The 12,073-nt window shown below is 43.6% G+C and overlaps 1 protein-coding gene across 4 annotated transcripts in view; it reads right to left on the bottom strand.

The window, feature by feature from the left end:
* The window catches only part of COL6A2 (collagen type VI alpha 2 chain), a 35,620-nt gene extending 24,189 nt beyond the window's left edge, over nucleotides 1-11,431 (bottom strand). For all 4 annotated transcript variants that reach the window (XM_005548495.5, XM_005548496.5, XM_074033859.1 and 1 more), the window contains exon 1: nucleotides 11,377-11,431. The gene's annotated coding sequence lies outside the window, so the exon portion shown is untranslated. The remainder of the gene's footprint in view (nucleotides 1-11,376) is intronic.
* Nucleotides 11,432-12,073: the final 642 nt, after the last annotated feature.

Below are 12,073 nucleotides of genomic sequence, written 5' to 3' on the forward strand. Positions count from 1 at the left end.
GCCAGAAAAGTGACACTCTAAAAATCCCATAAAATTATCACAAAAATTCTAGCCAGTATTAAAAATTAAAATCCAATAGCATATTAAGGACCACTATACCAGAACTATAATATGAAGTTAAAGTACAGTGATGTCACAAACACTAGGGAATATGTTAATATAAGTCACATTAACATAAAAAGAGAAAAATATGCAATTGCTTCAATAGATCCCTGAAACATCAATTTCTAATTGAGAAACAACAACAGCCAGACAAGGTAAAACCTAGTAAGAAATTTAGGAGTAGGATCTACATTATAAAGGATATACATTTCAAATCAAGAGCTCACATCATAGTTTACACAAAAAGCTAAAATAGTGGTTCTTATCTTTGTGGTCATGGACCTTTTTAAGAGTCTAGACAATTTCACCTTACACAAACGCATAGATACTCATATACAGAAATTACATCCAGGAATTCAGGGATTCCATTCACAGATCTAACCCTGGGTTAAAAACTCCTGCATTAGAAGAATGCTTACTAGAGTACAAAAAAAACGGGGTGGGGGCAAACAGTGCTGACCTTACGCTACTATTCAGTGTTGTGTTGGAAGCCGATGCAATAAGACAGTGAAAATAAACAAAGTATAAATGTTGGAAAAGAAGAGACAAAACTGTCCTTATTAAAGATAGGATGGTCTACTCAGAAAATCAACTGAACAAAGTTTTTTAAAAAAGAGAAAAAGATATACATATATATATATATATATATATATATATATATATATATATATATATATATAGACATCTATCTATTTATAGAAAGAAAGAAAGCACGGGAGATTAGGGAGAGAGAATTTAGTGAACCCTTAGAAAAATATATCATCGATGAAAAAAATCAAACCCTGTAAAAGGTTTTAAGAGATTTATTCTGAGCCAAATATGAGTGGCCATGACCCATGACACAGCCCTCAGGAGGTCCTGAGAACATGTGCCCAAGCTGGCTGGGGTGTAGCTTGGTTTTATTCATTTTAGGGAGGCATGAGACATCAATCAAATTCATTTAAGAAATACATTGGCTTAATCCAGAAAGGCAGGAAAATTCAAAGTGGGGAGGGATGGCTTCCAGGCTATAGGTAAATTTAGACATTTTCTGGTTGACAATTGGTTGAGTTTGTCTAAAGACCTCGGATCATAGAAAGGAAATGCTCAGGTTAAGATAAAAGACTGTGGAGACCACGGTTCTTCTGAAGTCTCATAGTGTTGCCCTTAGAGACAATCAATGACAAGTGTTTCCTATTCAGACCTTTAAAACCTGCTAGACTCTCAGTTAATCTCTTTGGGATTGGGAGGGCCTGGAAGAAAAAGATCTAGCTATGTTAATAGAGATTCTTTACACAGATGCAAATTTTCCCCAATAAAGGACAGCTTTGCAGGGCCATTTCAAAATGTGGCAAAGAAATATGCTTTGGGGTAAAATATTTTTATTTTCTTCTTTGTCGTGTAGAGTCATGCCAGAGTCAGATCGGAAAGTAAGTCATGGCATATAGGGTTAGATAAAACCCATCTGATGAGAATTTATGGTTTGTAGGGCATGACTCCCCAAACCCCTTAGATAGGAATATAGGCAAGATTAAAAAAAAAAAAAAATCAGAGCTTAGTCTTCAATATACAAAAAGTTATTGATTTTCTTCTATCAGTGATGAACAGTTAGAAAATGTTGCAGAAAAATGCTATTTACACTAGCAAGAAAAACAACATAAACTCAAGGAATTAACTGAATAAAAACGTGCAGGACTTATGAAAAAAACTCAAAAAAATTTTTGAGAAATATATTGGAAAGACAAACCTTGTTTTTGGATGAGAAATCATCCCCCTATCTTAAACTGATTTAAAAATATCAGTTATTTCAGCCGGGTGCAGTGGCTCACGCCTGTAATCCCAGCACTTTGGGAGGCCAAGGTGGATAGATCATGAGGTCAGGAGATCGAGACCATCCTGGCTAACACGGTGAAACCCCGTCTCTACTAAAAATACAAAAAATTAGCCGGACGTGGTGGCGGGCGCCTGTAGTCCCAGCTACTCAGGAGGCTGAGGCAGGAGAATGGCGTGAACGTGGGAGGCAGAGCTTGCAGTGAGCCGAGATCGCCCCACTGCATGCACTCCAGCCTGGGCGACAGAGCGAGACTCCGTCTCAAAAAAAAAAAAAAAAAAAAAAAAAAAATCAGTTATTTCTAACTGAATCTACAATAGAATGTAATTTTAATTAAAATTTCCAAGAAAAATTTATGCATTTTTGTAGATAGGGGTTTGCAAAATGAATCCAAGTTTCACTTGGTAGAAAAAGCAAGAGTAGTTGAGCAAAATAAAAAATAGAGTGATGAGAAAACTTGTGCTATCAAATGAAACAATAAAATTACAGTTTTGGTTTTGGTGCTGGAACAGGCCAACAGTCCACACAATAATGGGTATAACAACATAAGAGAACTTACGCTATGACATGGTGGCCTTTCAGAGTGGTGGAAGGAGGCTGGGATGAGGGCCGACCCTGTAACTAGAAATAAAGGTACTACCTCACATGGTGCTCCCAAATAAATTCCAGGAAAAGTAAGCATCTGAGTGCAAAACATGAACCAGAAAGTCTTTGAAGAAAACAGAATGTATAAAATGTCAATGAAAAATCTATAATTATTCTGTACCAGATACTGTCCTATATCCCTTCATTTAACATTCACGATTGGACCTATGCCCTTGGACATAGGTACTATTACCATCCCCACTCCAATAGATGAGGAAACCAAGGACTAGTGTAGGTAACTTGCCCAGGGGGGCACTGAGCTAATAGCTGAGGTCTGAAGCCTGGCAGTGTGGGCTCAAGTCTGCCCTCTTGATACTGAGCTCCCAGATACGACCATCATTACAACAAAAGCAACATGAGCAGACTGGAGGCAGACTGAGAGCCAGCAACAATCTTCCCAATGTAAGATATAAATATTTTGATGGACTGTTATTAGGTGCATAAATATTTATAATTATTATATCTTGCTGTAATGAGCCTTTTATTAATATATGATGTCCTTCTTTCCCTCTTGTAACCTTTTCTGATTTAAAGTCTATCTTGTCTGGTATTAGTACAGCCACTCTCGTTCTCTTTGGGTTACTATTTGTAGGGCATGTCATTGCCCATCCTTTCACTGTCAATCTATTTACGTTTTTGGATCTAAAGTGCATCTCTTATAGAGAGCACATAGTTGGATTTGGCTTTCTAAATCCATTCTGCCAATCTCTGTCTTTTAACAGAGTTTGGAGAGTTTAATCCATTTACATCTAAAGTAATTACTGATAAAGAGGGACTTCTTTCATTTTGCATCTGTTTTCTGCATACCTTATGGATTTTTTGTCCTTAATTTCCAGTATTACTGTCCTCTTTTGTGTTTAATTAATTTTTTGGTGGTGAAACATTTAAATCCCTTTCTCATTCCCTTTTGTATTTATTCTTTAGTTATTTTCTTTGTCGTTACCATGGGGATTGCATTTAACATCCTAAAATTATAACAGTCTACATTGAATTTATACCAGTTTAGCTTCAATGGTACAAACAAAACTCTGCTCCTTGAGTGGTTCTGGCCCCAACCCTTTTAGTTATCGATGTCACAAAATTACACCTTTATATATTATGTGTCCAAAAGCATAATGTTATTTTTAAATCATTAGTCTCTTAAATTATGTAGAAAACAAAAAGTAGCATTACACACCATTGTTACACCAATACTAGCTTTTATAATTGTCCATATATTTACCTTTACTGAGATATTTGTTTGTTTATTTATTTATTTATTTTGAGATAAGGTCTTGCTCTGTTGCCCAGGCTGGAGTGCAGTGGTGTGGTGATAGCTCACTACAGCTTCAACCTCCCAGGCCCAAGCGATTCTCCCACCTCAGCCTCCCAAGCAGTTGGGACCACAGGTATGTACCACCATGCTTGGTCAATTTTAAAAATTATTTTTATTATATAGAGATAGGGTCTCCCTATACCGCTCAGGCTGGCCTTGAACTCCTGGGCTCAAGTTATCCTCCTGCCTTGGCCTCCCAAAGTGATAGGATTACAGGTATGAGCCACTATGCCTGGCTGAGATCTTTATTTCTTCATACAACTTTGAGTTACTGTCTATCATCCTTTTATTTCAACCTGCAGAGGACTCCCTTTTGCATTTCCTACAGGGCAGGTCTAGTGGTAATGAACAGTCTCAGCTTTTGTTGATCTAACAATGTCTTAATTTCTCCCTTACTTTTAAAGGACAGTTTTGCGGGATGTGGGCTTCTTGGTAGACAGTTTTTATTCTTTTAGCACTTTGGATATATTGGCCCACTGCCTTGTGGCCTTCAAAATTTCTGATCAGAAATCTGCTAATAGTTTTATTGAGGATTCCTTACATGTGATGAATCATTCTCTCTTCTGTTTTCAAAATCTTTGTCTTTGGGTTTTGACAATTTGATTAGAATGTTTCAGTGTGGGTCTCTTTGAGTTCATCCTGCTTGGAGTTTTTTGGGCTTCTTGGATGGTTATGTTCATGTCATTCATCTTATTTTGGAAGTTTTCAGCCATTATTTCTTCAAATAGTCTCTCTGCTCCCTTTGCTCTCTCTTCTTCTGGGGCTCCTTACAATGTTTATGTTGGTTTGCTTGATGGTATCCCACAGGCCCCTTAGGCTCTGTTCACCTTTCTTCAGTCTTTTTATTTCTGCTCCTCAGACTCAATAATTTCCACCGTCATATCTTCCAGTTCCCTGATACTTTATTCTGCCTGCTGAACTCTGCCTTTGCATTTCTCTAGTGAATTTTAAATTTCAGTTATTATACTTTTCAGCTCCAGAATTTTTTTGGTTTCTTTTTAAATTTTCTAGCTTTTTACTGATATTTTCATTTGTTCCTACATTGTTTTTTGACTTTCTCCACATTTTCCCTTAGTTATTTGAGTATCTTCAAGATAGTTCTTTCAAAGCCTTTGTCTAGTAGATTACCACCAAGTCTTTTTCAGTGACCGTTTCTGTTGGTTTATTTTTTTCCCTTTGAAATAGGAAAGCTTCTTTGTATGCCTTGTGAGATCAGAATCTCTTTCTTCCCCAGAGTTTGCCAGTTTTTCTTGTTTTTATAATTTTGATTGTTGCTGTCTCTGTGCTAAGGATCAGCATAAAGTACAACCTTAAAGTCTCTTTAGGTCTTTTCTGAGCCTGTGACTTCCCCTGAGCATGTGCAATGACTCTTTAATTTTCTCTACATATATGGTTGCTTTTGAATGTGCTAGTCTTCAATGTCTACCTCTGAAAACAGTAAAAAGAGAAAAATGAAGGGAGAAAAGGGTGCCAGTCCTTTAAATCTCATGGAAGTCACTTCAGCCAGAGGGAGAAGGGCTTGCAATGATGGGGGTAGTTGCAACAACAATGTCTGTGTCAATAGATTTTGAAAGATCTACATTATACAGGATATCTTTTCAGACCACAAAGGAGTAAAGTTAAAAATCAGCAACAAGGACATTTAAAAAATCACAAAATTAAACAATACCCTGTTAAATAACCAAGGATCAGAGAAGAAATCACAAGGGAAATTATAAAATACTTAGAAATGAGTGAACATGAAAACACAAATTTAAAAACTTGTTGGACAGTGAAAGCAGTGCTAAGGAGGAAACTCAGGGCTATACATACTTACATTAAAAAACAAAGCTCTCAAACAGGAACTTAACCTTACAGTGTAAGGAACTAGAAAAAGAACAAATGAGACTCCAAGCTAGCAGAAAGAGGGAAACAATAAAGATCAGAGCAAAGATAAACAAAATGGAGAACAGACATATGACAGAGAAAATCAATAACAATAAAAGTTGGTTCTTTGAAAAGATCAACAGAATTGACCAGCCTTAAGCTAGATTCTAGACTAAGAAAAAAAGAAGAAACTCAAATTACTAAAATTATAAGTCAAAGTGGCAACATTGCTACCAATTCTACAGAAATAAAAATGACTATAAGAGTGTACTATAAGCAACTATATGTCAACAATTTGAATAACACAGATGGAATGGAAAAATTTCCAGACAGACAAAACCTATCAAGACAAAATCAAATCATGAAGAAACAGAAAATCTGAATAGACATAACTAGTAAGGAGATTGAATCAATACTCAAAAATCTGCTGACAAAGAACCTCTGGACATGATGGCTGCACTGGTGAATTCTACCAAACACATAAAGAACTAACACCAAACCCTCTCAAAATTTTCAAACAACTGGAAGAGAAGGTAACACTAACTCATTCTTGTGAGGCCAGCATTACTCTGATACCAATACCAGACAAAGATATTACAAGAGAAGAAAACTACAATCCAGTCTTCCTTATGAACATTGATGCAAAAATCCTAAACAAAATACTATTAAGAGTAAACTAAATTCAGTATAATTTGATGCAATTAAATGGAATTTAATGAATTGACCAAGTAGGATTTATTTCTGGAATGCAAGGATAGTTCAACATACAAAAAATATCAATCAATGTAATACACATTAACAGAATGAAGGAGGAAAAAAAAACTCTCACATGATCATTGCAGTTGATGCAGAGAAAGCATATGACAAAATTCAATACGCTTTCACGATAAAAACACTTAACAAATTAGAAATACAAGGAAACTACCTTAGCACAATTAAAGCCATATTATATGAAAAAGCCACAGTGAACATCATACTCAATGGTGAAAGACTGAAAGCTTTTCCTCTAAGGTCAGAAATAAAGGAAGGATGCCTGCTTTCACTACTTCTATTTAACACTGTACTGGAAGTTCTAGCCAGAGCAATTGGGGAAGAAAAAGAAATAAAAGGCATTCAAATTGGAAAGAAATAAGTAAATTATCTCTGATCACTGATGGTATGATCTTACATGTAGAAAACTCTAAAAATTTCACAAAAATTGTTATAACTAATAAACAAATTCAGCAAAATGGCAGGATACATAGTCAACACATAAAAATCAGTTGTATTTCTATTCACTAACAATGAACAACCCAAAGGAAATTAAGAAAACAATTCTAGGCCAGGCACAGTGGCTCACGCCTGTAATCCCAGCACTTTGGGAGGCCGAGACGGGTGGATCGCGAGGTCAGGAGATCGAGACCATCCTGGCTAACCCGGTGAAACCCCGTCTCTACTAAAAAATACAAAAAACTAGCCGGGTGAGGTGGCGGGTGCCTGTAGTCCCAGCTACTCGGGAGGTTGAGGCAGGAGAATGGCGGGAACCCAGGAGGCGGAGCTTGCAGTGAGCCGAGATCGCACCACTGCACTCCAGCCTGGGCGACAGAGCGAGACTCTGTCTCAAAAAAAAAAAAAAAAAAATTCTATTTACTATAGTATCAAAAATAATACAATACTTAAAAATTGACTTAGGAGGTGAAAGACCTGTACAATGAAAACTACAAAACATTTCTGAAAGAAATTGAAGAAGACATTAAAAAAAAAAAAGACATTCATGTTCATAGATTGGAAGACTTACTATTATTAAGATGTCAATACCACCCAAGTTGATCTAGAGATTTAATGTAATACCTATAAAAATCCCAGTGATTTTTTTCAGAAATAGTGAATACATCCTAAAATTTAGATGGAATCTCAAGGGACCATGAATAACCAAAAAAAAAAAAAAAAAAAAAAAAAGGCTGGAGGATTCACATATCCGAATTTCAAAACTTACTGCAAAGCTGCAGTCATCAACAGTGCAGCTGCGGCACTGGCATAAAGACAGACATACAGATGAATGGAATAAAATAGAGAGTCCAGAAATAAACCCTTGCATATATGTCTTTCAACCAGGCTGCCAAGACTATTTGATAAAGACAGTCTTTTCAACAAACGGTCCTGAGACAAGTAGATATCCACATGCAAAAGAATGAAGTTAGACCCTTACCTAATACCATGTACAAAAATTAACTCAAAATGGATCCATGTCCCCAGATCTTTAGGTTTTAAGACCTAAAACTTTAAAGCCCTTAGAAGAAAACACGAGGCAACACCTTGATGACACTGGATTGAGAGACAATTTCTTGGGTATGACAATAAGGGCACAGGCAACAAAAGAAAAAACAGATAAATAAGATTACTCCAAAATTTAAAAACTTTTTTTGCATCAATCTAGTGAAAGGACACCATTAACAGAGTAAAAAGAACCCAGAGAATGAAAGAAAATATTTGTAAATTGTGTATCTAATAAGAGATTAATATCCAGAATATATAGAGAACTCCTAAAATTCAACAACAAAAAACAATCAACCTGATTCAAAAATGGGTCAAGGACTTAAACAGATATTTCTCCCAAGAGATACATAAATGGCCAAAAAGCACATGAAAAGATGCTCAACATCACTAATCATGAGGGAAATGCAAAGTCAAAACCACAATGAGATACCACCTCACACCCATTAGGATGGTTAACATTTAAAACAAACAAACCCAGAAAATGACACCTGTTGGTGCAGACGTGGAGAAACTGGACCCTTGTGCACTGCTGGCAGGAAAGCAAAATGGTGCAGCCGCTTTGGGAAACAGTGAGGCAATTCCTCAAAAAAATGAAAAAATCAGATGATCTACAATCCCACTTCTGGGAACATACTCAAAAGAAGTGAAAGTGGGATCTCAAAGAGGTATCTGTGTGGTATGTTCATGGCCACATCATTCACAGTAGCTCAAACATGGAAGCAATCCAAGTGTCCAGCAACACACGAATGGGTAAACAAAATGGGGGACATGCATGCAGTGGAATATTACTCAGCCTTACGAGGGAAGGAAATGCTGATCTATGTTACAGTATGGATGAATCTGGAGGATATTAAGCCACGTGAAATAAGCCAGTCACAAAAGGAGACATTTCATACAATTTCACTCATGAGTCACCTAAGTGGCCAAATTCCTGGAAACATAAAGTAGAATGGTGGCTGCCAGGGGATGAGGGAAGGGGTGACGGGAGTTGGGGCTCCTCGGGCTTCAGTCTGACAAGAGGAAAAGAGTTCCGGAGATGGACCTTGGTGATGGCTACACGATACTATGAACATACTTACTGTCGCTGAACTAGCTGCACACTTAAAAATGGTTAAGATGATACATTTTATATTGTATACCACAATAAAAAATTGGGGAAAATAAAGCTTTTTCAAATCAATAAAAAAAAAAAAGAAAAGAGAAAACCCCCAAAACACCCCAAACAAACACACACATCCATGGCCTGGGCAACATAGTGAGACCCCATCTCTTAAAAGAAAATTAGCTGGGCACAGTGGTGCATGCCTGTAGTCCCAGTTACTTGGAGGCTGAGGTGGGAGGCTCACTTGAGCCAGGGATGTGCAGGTTACAGTGAGCCGTGATTGCACCACCACACTCCAGCCTGGGTGACAGAGTGAGACCCTATCTCAAAAAAAAAAAAAAAAAAAAAAAAAAAAAAATCCCAAAAAACAAAAAACGAACATCCATTGGGAATACGGGGACATCACAAGCAGGCAATGCACATCACTACACACGGTCAGTGATCAAATAGCCCAAATAGCCTTGTACTGCACAAAAACCAAAGATATGCAGAACAAACCCCCAACAAGGCATCATTCCTCACCTATGAAAGGAGCAAAAAAAAAAAAAAAAAAAAAAAAAAAAAAAAAAAAAAAAGGCAGTGCCCCTATCCATTGTGGAGACAGGTTCCTCACCACTTCTGGGATGGGCATCTGACGTTTCTGACCTTCTGACCTCTGGACCCAGACGCCGCCCTTCTAGAGCAGGCGCCCTGTGAGCTGAGAATTCCCACCGCCCCTGCCCATTACAGCTTCCACGGCAGGCCAGGATGGGCCTCTGGGCGGGGCTGGGTGTTTGGATCCTGGGTGGACCTGGGCAGCCCCGTCCCAGAGAGTGCTCCGCGGGCTGGGCAGGGCCCCTTCCATGAGCAGCGCCAGGACCCCTGCTTGTGGCAGGTGGGCCCCTAACCAGGTACCTGACTTTGCATAAATGTGAGATAGGCCACAGGAGGCAGCAACTCAACGTGCAGGGCCGTGTTTGAGAGAAAGCATCTCACTGGGCCTTTCTTTCTTTCTTTTTTTTTTTAGACAGTCTCGCTCCATCGCCCAGACTGGAGTGCAGGGGCATGATCTCAGCTCACTGCAACCTTCGCCTCCCGGGGTCAAGTGATTCTCTTGCCTCAGCCTCCCGAGTAGCTGGGATTACAGGTGCCTGCCACTACACGCGGCTAATTTTTTTTATTTTATTTTATTTTTTATTTTTAATAGAGACGGAGTTTCACCCTGTTGGCCAGGCTGGTCTCGAACTCCCGACCTCAGGTGATCTGCCCGCCTCGGCCTCCCCAAGTGCTGGGATTACAGGCGTGAGCCACCGTGCGCGGCCTGGCCTTTCTTAAAATAATCACCAGAGTCGACGTGCAAGGGGCCCTCCAGGCCAGAGCTGTGTTATCACAAGAACAAGGAGCTCCGCGGATCGCAGGCCCCTCCTTTCCGGGTACCGACCCCAAAGGGAAGGTCCCTTCTCCCGGGATGCCCGAGGCGCGGGCGCCGGGGTCCTGCCAGCACCGCCCGGATGGACACAGCTCGTCCGCACACCTGCGGCTCCACAGGCGGCCGATCCGTGAGGTTGCCAGCAGTGGAGACCCGGGCCCAGCGGTTCCTCCAGCGCCCCCCGCGGCGTCCCAGGGCGGGTGTGGGCGGCCGGGCAGGGGTTGGGGGTCGCTGGCAGCCCGGGTCCCGCCGCCCTGTGGAGCCGCCTCCGGCTGCAGCCTCTCCAGGGCCTGGCGGGGGCGCAGCGATGGGGCGTCGGGGCCACCCGCGTCCCCGCCCCGCCCCGCCCCGCCCTGTCCCGCCCTCGGGCAGCGAAGGCCCCTCCTCCCCCCGCCCGGCCGCCCCTTCCCTCCGGCCCGGGGAGAGGCCCTGCGCCCCCGGAGGTCCCAGCCAGCCGGGGCGTCTTCCCCGCGGGCCGGAGCTGGACCCGAACCGCTCGCAGATGCGGGGCCTGGCGGGCCGTGCGGTGCCGGGGTCGTCTCGGGAGCGGGGGTCCCAGCACCGAGCTCGGGCGCAGAGAGGGACCCCCCACCCCGCCCAGGCCGGCTCCGCCCCAGAGGAGGCCGCGGGGAGGTGGCCCCAAGTCGCGGGCCCGAGGGCTCGGACACTGAGACGCGGAGCCACACGGGCGGGCGCGGCCCCAGCCCCGCGGGGAGGAGCCCCGAACCCCCGAACCCCCGCGCCGTCCCTGGGGCTGGAGTTCCCATTCCCGGGGGCCCGAGGGACGAAGCCGCCGCCGCCGCCTTCCCAGGACCCGGGGTCACCCCCGCGGGCCGAGCGGCTTCCAGGGTGCGGGTCCGGGAGGCGCTCACCTGGTCCCGAGGACGCTCCGGTCCCGACGGCCCGAGGCGCGGGCGCCGAGTAAGCAGGAGGGAGGAGACTGCGGCCGGAGCCGCCCCCTTTATACCCCGCCCGCCCGCCCGCCCGCCCGGACCCGCCACCAGGAAGCGCTGCGGCCCCGCGGATGGGAGGAGGGGGCGGGGGGGGGGGGACGGGAAGGGGATGGGAGGGAAGCGGGGACCCTCGAGGGCGGGAGGCGGGAGGAGGAGGTGGCGAGGATGGGGACCCCCCCTGCAGCCCGGGCCGAGTTCCCCCCCCCATCCCCTGCCCGCCGCTGCTCGGACTTCACATCCCGGGCCGGCCGCCCGTCGCCCCCGCCCATTTCCCAGGGTCGACCTGGCCGGGGCTGTGTCCGCCTCCGGGGCCCTGGGTGTTGGGGACCGCGCCCCGCACGCAGGGCCGACGGGGGCCCTGGGACTCGCCCCTCGGTAGGAGCCTTCCTGGGGGGTGCAGGGTTCCCCCCATCAGTCCCCCAACCCTCCTGTACCCGGTGTCACGTGTCCCGCTTACTCTGGCCTCCTGCGAGAGGAGAGGCCCCGGGTCAGGAGCTCCTGGAGAAACTGCTGCTCCTGGGTCCTGAGGGTGGGGAGCCGGGATGGCAGGGACAGCAGAGCCTGGGCATGCGGCGAGCCACCCCTGCCACCCCTTTACCGCTGGAAACCACAGGTG

This window comes from Macaca fascicularis, chromosome 3 (genome assembly GCF_037993035.2).
Source record: "Macaca fascicularis isolate 582-1 chromosome 3, T2T-MFA8v1.1".
NCBI lineage: Eukaryota > Metazoa > Chordata > Mammalia > Primates > Cercopithecidae > Macaca > Macaca fascicularis.